Source organism: Meles meles, chromosome 8, assembly GCF_922984935.1.
Source record: "Meles meles chromosome 8, mMelMel3.1 paternal haplotype, whole genome shotgun sequence".
Taxonomy (NCBI): domain Eukaryota; kingdom Metazoa; phylum Chordata; class Mammalia; order Carnivora; family Mustelidae; genus Meles; species Meles meles.
Genome location: NC_060073.1, coordinates 28,556,322 through 28,569,485, shown reverse-complemented (window position 1 = coordinate 28,569,485; position 13,164 = coordinate 28,556,322). Strand labels below are relative to the sequence as shown.

General features: G+C 50.2%; 1 protein-coding gene across 1 annotated transcript in view; it reads left to right on the top strand.

Moving 5' to 3' along the window:
- Positions 1–13,164, top strand: part of LDLRAD3 (low density lipoprotein receptor class A domain containing 3) — a 229,222-nt gene that overhangs the window by 128,873 nt on the left and 87,185 nt on the right. The window lies entirely within an intron of this gene.

Sequence of the window (13,164 nt, the reverse complement as noted above, 5' to 3'; positions counted from 1 at the left end):
GGACTGTGATTTGGTATTCTGCTGTGTGTACCACAGTTTGTAGATTGAATAAAATTGTAAACCAGAAAAGCAGGAGGACGGGGCTAACTGGTTAGCTCATATGTTGGGAGGTAGGATGGATGGAAAAAGCTCAGTGAAGTTACAAGTAAGTCCTTTTCAAAGTCCTAGCCTTTATTTTGGCTGATGTTTATTATGTTATTAAAAATGAGTGAATGAATGAATGAATGGGTCATGTGTAGGCCATAGGTGAGGGTAGGTCACACATCAAGGATTATGACCAGTCCAAGTCTGTATGCCTGAGGTGCATAGATAAGAAAAGACAAAATTTTTATCAACATAGATTTTTGCCCAACTTTGTGCAGAGGACGGCTCTGGGAGGTGAGTCTCAGGTAGAATTAACTTCTCTGATTATCCTTGTGTGGAAAATCCTGTCCTTGAGTTTTCCCTTCACCAGTGATTCTCAAAGTATAATCCTAAGACCAGCATCACCAACAGCATGTGGTAACTCTTTGGAAATACAGAGCTCAGGCTGCATCCGAGACCAGCAGAATCAACCCAGGAAATGGGCCCAGGAATCTTTGTTTTAACAAGCCCTCCAGGTGATTCAAATACACAGTAATCCTGAGAACCACTGTTTTATACTAACTTTAGAGAGGTTTCTAATCTTGCTGTATGCCTGGGGACTTTTTTTTTTTTCTTTTTTAGAGAACGAGCACGCAAGTGAGTAGGGGTGGGAGTGGGGAGAGTGGGTGAGAGAGAATCTCAAGCAGACTCCCTGCTCAGTGTGGAGCCCAGTGCAGGGCTCGACCTCACGACTCTGAGATCATGACCTGAGCCAAAATTGAGAGTCAGATGCTTAACCAATGGAGCCACCCAGGAGCCCCAGGAAGCTGTGTTTAATTAGTACCTTATGTGGTATTGTAGAGTATATGTGTTTAAGTTATGCAAGTTCAAGTATCCACAATCTATTAAAATAATAAGTGTTTTGCTGTTGTTTAAATGGAGTAGATGATTCTGTCGTTCCCTCAATGGGAATATGCTGCTCAGTGAGCGTGAGATGAGAATCCAGACCCACTGGCTGCTTGACCAGTCCACAGTGCTGCGTTCCTTCTACTATGTAAGCATCCTCCTGCTCTGGGTGTGATTCTAGTACCAAAGAGTATGCTTTTCTCCATCATGTAGTTTCTAAATGCAAACTGGCTCCTTGTTTTGGTGCTTGAACAAAGGATTACCAGGGGACCAGTGCTGGAGGCAGAGCTGATTCGTACTGGGGTTTGGAGAGACTGAGTTTCATGCAGTGTCTCCTTGAAGAATTTCAGAGGAATCTTGACTAGACAAAATATGGTCTTATACAGCACAGGGTTTGGCCCATTGGCATCCTAATAACAGTGAACACTGAACGAGTCTTACACCAGACGCTGTGCTCAGCACCTTCTGCCTGTGAGTTCATTTAGTCAGAAAATATCCTATCTGCTTCTGCTGGGCTCCCAGCCCTTGAAAAATGCGTCTTTGCTTTCACTTGATGTGGGAAAAGAAAATTATATTTTATAATGTTTATTTGGATGGAGTGGAGAGAACTGGCCCAAAGACAGGAAATAGGGTGTTTGAAATACTTTTCTTCCGACTCAGTGGGGGTATGAAAAAGCACTTTAGAGACACCAGCTGTGTGTGCCTCTCCTCCTCTTCTTGCTCGTCCTGATTCAGTTCCCTTCTTTATCCTTGGCCTTTAAAACTAACAACAGACTGTCAGGACTTGGAATTGGGAGTGGACCGTGAAAGTGCAACCATTACCATGCCTTTCTGTTTCATCCGGGATGTAGTAGGGATCAAAGAACACTGCCGTGCAATGGATTTGTAATTGCGGATTCATTGATTGGAAACACAGCCTATTCAACAGGTAGTTCCAAAAGCAGGCTTGCATGTGGCTTTTCTATTTCTTAGGAACACAGCTGGGAGTCAGCAGGTACTGCTGGGCAGATGTAGGGTGTGGCCAGGACTCAGGTAGCCTCAAAGATGTTGGAATCAATCCTAATTGAACTGGTGGATTCTTTCCAACTTTGGAGAAATGTCTGAGTAGAGCAGGCATCCTGCAGTGATCCTCACACCCTGGGGTTCACGCCCCAGGATCATCCCATCCTTTGAATGGGATCAAGACCTTGTGACTTGCGTGTTTTTTTTTTTCCAAACTGTGGCAAAATACACATAATGTCAATTTACCACCTTAACCATTTTTAAGTGTGTAGTTCAGTGGAGTTAAGTATATTCACGTTGTTGTGCAACCCATCTCCAGAACTTTTTTTTTTATTATTAATTTCTTTTCAGCGTAACAGAATTCATTGTTTATGCACCACACCCAGTGCTCCATGCAATACGTACCCTCCCTATTACCCACCACCTGGGTCCCCCAACCTCCTACCCCCGCCCCTTCAAAACCCTCAGATTGTTTTTCAGAGTCTATAGTCTCTCATCTTTTAAGTCTGAAGCTCCGTCCCCATTAAACAGCTCCCTGTTCTCCACTCCAACCCCCGACAACCGCCATTCAACTTTCAGTTTCTGTGAATGTGACTCTGTGATAACGCTGTAAGTGGAATCGTACAGTATTTGTCATTTTGTGCCTGACTTCGTTCACTTAGCGGAACGTCCTCAAGGTTTGTGCATGCTGTAGCGTGTGTCAGGATTTCCTCCTTCTTAACGAGGGCTGGATCATACTCCGTCCTATGTCGGTACCACGGTTTGTTTATTCATTCACCCGCTGATGGACATTTGGGTTGCTTCTACCTTTTGGCTGCTGTGAACGTGGGTGAAGAGATGGCGGACTCAGTTTTAGTCAAGTAACGGCACAGTTGATTGCCACGTCCAAGATTAGATCAGAAAAGACTCTGGTGTCTGTTATGCTCACTCTCTCCTGCTTATGTAGATGGAAGCCGGCTGTCATCTTGCAAGCTGCCTTGTGGAGAGGCTCCCATGGCAAGGAACTGGGTAGGGCTGTGATCCAAAGCCAGGGAGGACCCGAGACCCGTCAGTGACTGCCTGAAGGAGCTTGGAAGTGGCTCCTCGCCCAGCCCAGCCTTGAGCTATCTGTGGCTCTGACATGCACCTGGACCGTGACTTTGTAAGAGGTCTTGAGCCAGAGCTAAGCCACTTCTGGGATTTTGACCCATGGAGACTGGCAGATAATATGTATTTGGGTTTTTAAGCCTACACATTTTGGAGTAATTTGTTATACATTAATGAATAACTAATAAAATCAGTACCTTTTAAGTGGGTCCCCATTCTGATTGCTGTCATCACAGAGAGCTTCTGAAGACTCAGGTGACAGTGAGAGGGCTGGGCTTGGGAAAGAAGATGCGTAGCCATCTCTCTGTGCACTGAGTAAATGGCAGGTGCCAGTTTAAGCATGGTACCTGTATTCTTCTATCCAGTGCTGTAAAATTCCTGGAAGAGAAGGTCCTGTCCCAGAAAATGACCCCCATTTCTGCATGAAGAGCTCGAGGAGCACACAGGTTGTTCATGGTTCTCCTGTGTCCGCGTAGTGAGTAAGTGCTGAATCCAGGATGGGAACAAATGAACTTCTTCCTGTCACCTTGTGACACGACCGTCTGGTTATCCCTCACCAGGGGCCAGGAGCTCCAGGTGGTCTCTGCACGCCCAGCCCTCTATCCTGTGAGCTCCAGGGGAAGGCTTCGTTCAAACACTGGCCTATTTCTCTCTGTTTGTACTCAGGCTTTCCTTTCAGGGGGAAAGACTAATGACGCCTGTCTGCCTTCCCACTCCGTGAGAAATGCTGGAGAGTTAAGCATTTCTAAAGAAGCCACCAATGCCAGGAGAGTTAATTGAGTATTTTGGCAATTGGGTTGCAGTTTCTTTATCTTGCCTGCTGTATCCTGGTGATAACGCTCAAGGAGAATTTGGAAGGCTGGTCGTGAGGTTTGGCACCTCCCCAGAAGCAAACAGTGACAGCGTTGTCCTGTTTCTTCCTTAGAAGTGTTTTGTGTGTGTGTGTGTGTGTGTGTGTGTATATGTGCGTATGTGTGTGTGTGTGTGTGAGAGAGAGAGAGAGAGAGAGAGAGAGGAATGAGAGAGAGAGAGAAATTGAAGGAGGGAGGGAAAGAGCGAGAGAGAGCCAACAAGCAAACCGTCCTGGTGTTCTGTCAGTGGACGGGTCCTGGGGTGCCTCCATGGGCCAGGCTTTGAGCTGCATACAGAGGGTACAGTAATGGCTTTGGCCTCTCTTGAATTGTGTTCTGTCCCCAGAATTCATACATTGAAGTCCTAACCGCCCCCTCCGTGCCTCAGGATGTGACCTTATTTGGAAATAGGGTCAATGCAGATGTAATTAGTTAAGATAAGTTCCTCCAGAGTCAGGTAGGCCTCTAATCCAGGCTGACTGGTGTCCTTATAAAAAAGGACGCATTTAGACACAGACACACAGGGAGAACACCATGTGAACCTGAAGGCAGAAACTGGGGGGTGATACATCCATGAGTCGGAGAACGCTTGAGATTGCCAGGAAGCCAGCCCCAGCCAGGGGAGGAGGCATCGAACAGATCCTCCCTCCAGCCCTCAGACGGAGCCAGCCCTGCCACCATCCAGCCCCCTGGCCGGTGAGATGGTAAATTTCTGCTGGTGAAGCCATCCGGGGTGTGGTGTGCTCTGATTACAGCAGCCCTGGCAGACCCCTCCGGCCCCTAGGAAGCCACACTTGGGCAGAGCACCGCTGTGCACTGTGTGTGTCCGACCAACAAGGACGGGAGGTGCTGGAGAGTGACCAGAGTCCCGGGGCCAAGAGAGAAGTGAGAGCCTGTGGCATGTGGAGGGGATGGTGGCCGAGAATGGATCCTCTGGGGTGTGGGGAGGTGCTGCTCTGCCTGGTCTTTGGGGTCGCAGAGCCGCGCCCGGCGAAGCGGGTGTCTCCCATCTTATATTTCGAGATGCTCGTCTCCTGGACAGGGTGGAAGGCAGGCCTCAGTAACAATGCATTCACGCCGTGCTGGAGCTGGAGGCAGCGAGGCTGCGCCCCTCCCGGGGTCGGAACGAGGCCATCAGCACCTCCTCCCAGGCACCTGAGGACAGTTGCACTCGTGTCTTTCCCTGAGCAGCCCCAGTGCCCCAGCCAGCCCGAATCCGCCAGCAACTGCCTCTGGTTGAGAGCTGGAGCCCAGGGTTCCAGTGAATAAATAACCAGCCCCAAGAAGGAAGAATTAGGGATGGTGATTGCGGCTGACCCTACCCTCTCGAATAAACACCCCAAAGAATGCCGGAGAGCCAAGGGAATGCAGCGAGAGGAAACTAAGTGAACAGCCGAAGATCATTTCTAGGGAAATCGTGGAGGGCACGAGATGGGAGAATACCAGTTTTTAATGGTAATTTTTTAGGCATGAATGGAAAAGACCTTTATGTGTTTAAAAAAATAGTAGTCTGGGTTTAGGGGATTGAACCCAAAATGTTGCAGCCTCCAATTTGATGGGCAGTCAGGATTGACTACGAAACTTGGACCACCAAGTGCTGCCAAGAGCTGCATTAGAGAGGCCTTAGGAGAGAACCATCACCGCAAAAGAACTCATTTGGCTTTGCTTAGAATAAAGCTGCTGGAGGTAACTCTTCATGGCAGGATTGCGGGAGCCTTTTTTCCCTCTTTTAATTTGAGAGTTTAAGAGCCCAGCTGGGCTAGAAAAGGCAGAGATGCTGACTTCATTGGGAGGATGGGAGACGTTGGTGGCCTCCTCTCTGTACCTGTGGGGTTTTCGTCTTCTTGAGTATTTGCGTCAGGAAAGCTTCCTTTCCTTGAACCAGTGCAGCAGGAGCTTGAGGACGTCTGAGCTCTCCCTCATTGAGAAGCAAGTTGGAGCCATCCTCCTGTCAAGGCCGTAATTGCTTCCTGATCTTGTCAGCCCCCCGGGGTAATCTCCAGAGCCGTTTCTTGAGGCTCTCCCACTGCTCACGCACGTCCCCCTTCTCTTGGCTCTCCTGGCTTCTGCCTTCATCTGTCCATCTGTCCCTCCCTCTCCTTGGCCCATGGGGACCTCCAGTCTGGATCCCTGAGGCGGTAGACCCCATGCGCGGCTCGCTGCTTGGTTGTGCAGGGAACATTTCTCTGTCCCGTCCGTGGACAGCTTGTGGCCCTCCGTTCCCTTCCCCCGGCCCCTTCCCCCAGCACGCTGTTACTTTGCTAACTCTTCTTGATACTCATGCCCACCCACAAACCCTTCGTGGGGAGTGCCTCCTGTTGTCTGGCCCCACCCAGGTTCTGGAAGAAACACACAGCTAGATGAGATTAAAATTGCTCCCAGTCTGCAAGGGGGAGACAGAAGGCCTTACAGATAATTACCAGAGAATGATAAATGCCATAGCAGATGACTGAGTGGCACCCCGTGGGAGACATGAGGGCATGACTGGGACAGTGAGGCATGGCGGTTTTGCTGGTGGAGTATGGCAGGATTGCAGAGAAGTCTCTGCCCCGTCCTTAAGAATAAATAAAAATGGACCCCAGAGAGGGTAGGGCTGGAGCTAAGTGTGCATATGTATGTGGTGGGGGCGGAGGGGGGGGGCAGGAAGCTGTCAGGGTGGGTTGGAGCTGGCCTGTGGAGACCCGCTCCCTGCATGTTTCGCTGGGAAGGTGGGGCCAGAGGAAGAGGATCAGGGGAAATGAGGTGCTCATCTCTGGTAAGGGAATTCCTAGGAGGGGCCCATTATCATGCAGACAAGGAGAATTCTGATTCTCTGTGGCTCTTCTCAGACTCTGCTATCCCTCCAAGCAGAAGTCTGGTCGAGACTTGGGGAAACTATAAATGAGACTGTGGAGTAATAGATTCTGTGAACTCCCCAGGATGGGAATTGTTTGGGAGGGTTGATGGCCGTGGGCTGGATGTTCCCCATCCCCTCCCTGTGACTGATAGCTTGAGCGCCCTTCTCGGGTTGTTCAGTCCTGTGATCATCTGTCTTCTTTGGCCCCAGTCTGGCTACCTGAGAACCCTGGCCTGGAAGAAGTGGAAATGTGCCCTGATGTTGCAAATCTCTTATCACGTTCTCCCAGATCCTCCTGGAGGATCTCTTTCTCATTTCCTCCTTGCTGCTGTCTGAAAACTCAGCAGGTGTCAGTCCGGTTAATCGGTGGTTCTGGAATGCCACAAAATGACCCAGAGCCATGTTCTCCTTCCATGAGTTTTCTTCCTTGAGATCTTGTCCCTTCTGTAATCGCATGAGGTCCTCAGATTGGCTCTGGTAGTCCCTTTCTGTGGAAGGTCTTCAGCAGAGGGCACTCTGCTGGGTGCTGTGAGAAGTCAGGAGAATTCCTGGAAGCTGCTTAGTAGCTTAGTTGAGAGACCAACCAGGAATGCACAACCAACACTACCAACTTGAACAGTGTTGCATGAATCCTTGCATTTGAAGAGTATGAATTAATGTGCTCTCTGTTCTGGATACCAGCATATGTTAGATAGATCGTGTTAGCTGCCGTGACCTTAGCTCCTTCCTGACTGTGTACTCCACTCACGACCTTTGGAAGGACCAGCCCTCCATGCTCCCAAACTGTCCCTAACTGCCTAAGCCACTGCGGACCCAGTGAGGCATGGACACGTGACCCAAGGTCAGTCTGTTTGTGGGCCGGCCAGCAGCACATTGGAACGTTTCCTTCAAACTCAGAGGCTCAGGGCTGTCAGCCTTAGGAGGCTGAGCAAATATGGACGGACGGGGCCACATGGAAGCCACAGCTGCAAAGGGTGGAATTCAGAGTAGGGGGTGCGTGTCTGCCTGCAGGACCCGTCTAAGAGGCCACAGGCAGTGGTCCCCCAGAGAGCAAAGGAGACAGTGTTGGCTTTATCCTGCAGGGCCCCCCAGTTCTCAGCCCTGGTTCCCACGTGGCCCAAGCCTCTGTCTCCCAGCCTAAACCTTCCCTTCTGTGTGAGCTGTGATAAGCATCGTCAACCATTCCCCGAGTCATGGAAGGCATATGTTTCGTACTCAAACAGGCAGGAGGGAACGGGAAGCTGGGAGAGGCAGAGAAAAGAGGGAAGCGTGCAAACACTTTGGGGACCTTTAGGATCAGCATCCAATGTTTCTTCCCTGATTTTTTTTCCAACAAGAGGTTCTTAGTTTGGAAGACCTGTGATGGGTCCGCGGACTCCGTATTAGCTAGGAGACTGGCTAAGTACAGTAGCTAAAATAAGGTGGACGTGATACTTTCAGTAAGTGCCTTAAGTAAGAGGAAATCTCTCACACACTATACCCCAGAGATGACAGCCTGGGCCAACAGGGTGCGCTGCCCTCCTCAGTGCTCCCAAAGTTGCTCCAGTGGCCACAGATTCACGGGCATCAGAAAGAAGGAAGAAGGAGAATACCAGGTCCGGCTGCTTCATCTTTATTCAGAGTCTGGTATCCTCAACTTAGTCCCCTGCCCATAGCTAGCTGCACGAGAGGCTGGGCATGCATTCTTTAGCGCCATGGGCACTCACCTGCCCGGCGAAATGTTCGAGCCATGTTCGGAGAGGCAGGAGAGGAGAGAATGGGTGCTTCTTACAAACTGAACCAGGAGATCGAGGTGGCTTTGTGCCAGCAGCCTGCCCTGTGGCTTTGGGCCTGGCCACCACAAGACCCCAGACTCATCGGAGTGGCATTAGGGCTTTGCTTCCTGGACCTCTCAACCAAACGAGCCTGAGCATCCCGGGGCAGCCCCTTTCCATCCGGGTGCCTAATTGGAAAGGCGCTTGATGTGCTTGTTTCTTCTTTCATGGACTCCTTTATTGTAAACCTGTCGTGTGACCCTCTGAGAGCCCAGCTTTTATCTTGATCTTGGAGTTTGATCAAGGTGATAGTTAGTCTTCAAATGACAGGAACCTGACTTGTCGTTTGCTTTTTCCGCAGAAGCCGGTGGGCCTCAGATCTGGCTCACTCTGCATCTGAAGGAAATCTCCAAGGACAGATGCTTTGTCCTCACTAGCTGATTTGTTAGGCAGCCTTTCCCTTGTGGCTCAGAACATTTTATTTATTCATTTTTCTGACTGTTCTGGTCTATCAGTGCCTGCCTGCTTCCCTTCTGGAAATACGCTGTGTCTGTGGGGAAGTGACCGTATGGGGCCTCCCTCCCCACGGCACATCTCTGTGCTGTCCACAGCTAATTACTTCTCCCTCTTTCTCCCAGCCTCGGTGTGGCCATTTTAAAGTATGTCCACAAACTCTTTGCCATTCCTCTCATAAGAGCTGGAGCCCCTGTCCCTTCCCCTGGACACTGGGCCAGCGTTTGGGACTATTTTTTCTAACAGAGTGTGGTAGAAGTGATGCTCTGTGACTTCCACGGCTAGGAAAGAGAGGGACCGCAGCTTCTTCCTTGCTCTCTGGAAGAGTCCCTCTTGAAAGCTTTGGCTGCCTTATAAACAGCCCATCTGCCCTCCGGCTGCCATATTGTAAGGAAGCCCAAATCAACCTACACAGAGAGACCATGGGGAGGCGAGAGAGTGATGTCTGGGCAGCCCCCTTACCTGAGACCTCAAGCCAACTACTGCTCGTTTCCTGAATTCCTGAGCCACGGAAGCTCTGAGAGAGAATAAAAGCCATTAAATTTGAGGATGATTTGTTACACAGCAGTAGTTCATTAGAACCCCATTCCATCAGAAGGTTCTCTCTAAGCCATTGACTTGAGCTGCTGATTGGTCCAAACCCTTCACTGGGCCCCTCAGTTTCTAAGAGAGCTTTCACATAGTCCTTGTGTTCCTGAGCATGCTCTCGAACATGGTATCACACACGTAGGCCAGAAAGGCTGCCGGCCCCCAGAATCAGCTGTGTCCCATTTCAGTCGCACGAAGCTGTTCCTGGTCACCCCACAGTCCCATCCCCCGGGTGTGATCATACTTCAGGTGTGATCTGTGGAGGGTGTGTCAGGTCTCCTCACAGAGGCTGAGTCCTAATCCCTGAGCCACAGAAACCTGGGGGATCTTTATTTTCCTTGGCCAGCCCTGTGCTAGGCACAGAGGACACAGAGAACATCAGATGGGAGAAAGTAAAAATAAACAAACAAAAACAAAGCAATCCATTAGGCTTTGGGTGTGATTTTTAGGACCAAGACCTCTCTGTCAGTCACGGAGCAACTTTCTCATACAACACATGAAGAGCTCAGACTCTGCCCAGGGTCAGGCCGCGGCTGTCCCAGCTAGTAGCTCTCTGGCTTTGGACAAGTGACTTACCCACTCTGCGCCTCTTCAACACCAAGGTGACAAGACCTGCCTCCAGGATTGCTGGGCGGAAAAGTGAGAGAAGGCTGCCGAGCACGTAGCTCTGAGGAAGGTGTTCCTAAGCGGGGATTCCATTCCCGGTGGGCCCGTGGCTCCCCTTTATAACCAGCCAGCGCGTAGCTGCTGGCCGAGCCTTTCGCTCTCTGGAGGAACACTAAACGTGGAAGCCTCACGTGACCACTCCAGGATGCTCCGTCTCTGCCAGCTCACGCGGTTTTTTTTTTCCTTCCTGCCTCCCAGCAAGGAGCCAGGCCACAGGCGTCGTTCCATCTGGCTTCTTGCTTCCTGGCCTAACAAAAGTGGAAAGAGCCATGGAACATTCCAGAGGGTGAATGTTCAGGTACAGGAGGGGATGGAGCTGACCTTCTACCGGCGAGGCAGAGAGGCTCATGGGGCCTCTGTTGTCCAGAGTGTCTCCGTGATAACGTTTCTGCGGCTGTGTCCTTGAAGAAACTGTCTCACTGGTAAATAACAGAAGTGAATCTCACATCAGCCTTTATTCACTCAGCAAATATTACTGAGTCTTGGGTACCTGAACCGCACCACGTAGTACGAAAGGCCCCTGCATTATGTGGTTCTCTCCATTTCTATGTACCGGCACCGGTTTAAAAGCCATGTGTAAATCTTGATTCCTGTAGAGGACATTTACTTTGATCGTTCAGGAGCAAGAACAAAGATTTGCCTTCTGGTTGCAAGAGTGATCTTTTAAGCAAAAGTAGTGAGGTAGAATCTGAAAGAAAAGGGAGGGGGGAAAAGTCTCAGGAGTCACTGATCATCCATTCTAGACGATCACGCTCTGAGACGTTTGGCAAAGACAAGTCACCTCAAGACTAATTTATGGCGTGTTTTCTATTAGAATTGCAAAATTCGCGTGGAGGGTGTTAAAGTGTGGCTTCACATCATATCTGATACAGGCTATATTTAAAGCCGGAATACGAACTGGAACGTGAAACAAAAACTAGAAGGAACTGTACTGATTTGCTGGGTGCTCAGCTAAACTTGCTTCTGCTCTTGCCTTTTTTTCTTGGTTCCATCCTTGCTCCTTAGTATTTTTCATTAAAAGTACTTTGTTTACACTTTGCAATATCAGGGCCCCCTGATATTTGTTCTCAGTTTTGTTGTTCTCAGCCCTCAGATTTGTTCTCAGCCCTCCTCTCATTTCTCAGCATAGGGGACCCCTGGCCAGAGGGGTTTTTTTTTTTGCATATTTTCTCCAAACAAGTCTACGATTTGCAGATATTTTCTCCCATTCTGTGCTGTGGATTGTCTTTTCCACTTCCTTAATGGTATCTTCTGCAGCACAAAATTTTTAATTTGGTAAAGTCCAGTGCACGTGTTTTTGCTTTTGTTGTTTGTGCTTTTGATATCAGATCTCATGAGTCACTGCCTCATCCCAGGTGCCAAAAACTTACTCCCACTTTTTTTTCCCTAACCGTTTCATCATCCTGGCTCCTACGTTGAGGTCTCTGATGCATTTTGAGTCTGTTTTTGTGTGTGGTGTGAGGGAGGGGTCCAGCTTCGTTCCTTTGCTTGTGGATACGCCCTTGTCCCAGCCCCTTCTGTTGCAAAGGCTGTTCTTCCTCTGTTGAAATTGTCTTCGTACCCTTGTCTGCTTTGCTTTTAATAAATACACGACCTGGACTCCCTGAGCTGTATTTCTAGTCTGGGGACAAATTCCCAAGTAGCGTGTGACAGCCCTTGCCTTCTAGGGATTTATATTCAGAAAGAAGACAAAGATGTGTGATGATACAGCAAACATTTTTTTGTACGTGGTCAGATCCTCCCTTATCGGATGATTTCGTAACCACATTCTTCTCCTTCATGAAGGCACTGTGGTCGCCTTCGCCAGAAGAGTAGTATTTTTTACTCCGTGGGTGGTGGTGGTTGTCGCCATAGTTGCAGTAAGTGGGGTCTGTCCTGTGAGTGTTCGCTGTGTGCTAGGCATTTCTCTGGAATCTCTGTGTGTGTCGTCCATTTAAACTGTGAGAACCCACGAGGCAGTGACTGTTACCTATATTTTATCTGTGGGGACAGTGAGGCCCAGAGAGGTTAGCTCATTTGCTCTGGGTCAGTCAGCTGGTGGGTGAAGGTCAGGTACGAATCCGCCAGCCAGCTGCAGACACCAGTGCACACTTTGACTCCTTCCGAGCGAGGCCATCGTGCCTCTCCCGTTCACTGTCCTGTGCCCGCTGCCCAGCACGTAGTTGGCACTCGGTGACCCTTGGCTGGATGCACAAAGGGATGGAATGAATAGACGCCTAGAGGAGCAATCCCGACAGAAGAGCAGTGGTCAGGGGAAGAGGGGATTGATTGATGGGAGCAAATTAGAGGGGAGAGATCGTAGAGCTGGCCTAAGTGAGCGTGCTGCCGGAGCCAGGGGCACACCGAGGGAGAGGGATCACCGCCTCAGTTTGGGAGGAAGGGAGGAGAAGGGACGGGTGGTGTAGCGCAGGGGAAAGCCTGGGGTGCAGGGGTTGCCGCCCATGGCACAGTCGACACAGGGAAAGCACGGATGTGCCATCAAGAGGCACATACACCAGGTCTCCGATGGCCTCATGGACAGGGGCTGGCCTGGGAGGCCCTGCTTCCGGACTGGACAGCTGCCCAGCAAGGCCTCACTGTGGATCCGAGGAAGGGATGTGGCACGGGGATCCCATGATTATCGTTCTGGGGAAGAATTGCCTGTTGTGGAATTCCGGAGAAGCGGTCTCTCCCAGCAGCGCTCCAGCAGGGGAGGCAGGCTCTTGGAAACGTGAGAAGTGGGATGGGTTGTCAGAGGTGAGTCAGGCTCGGAATGCAGAGCTCCTGTGCTTCTCTCCCAGGACGGAAGCCGAAGAGTTACCTCCAGCCTGCAGGGCCGAGGGCGTACCTGTGTGAGAGCGTAGCGAAGCCTGGAGACTGACCAGCTTCCTGGAGAAGGCAGCGGCCTGCCCCTGCGAAC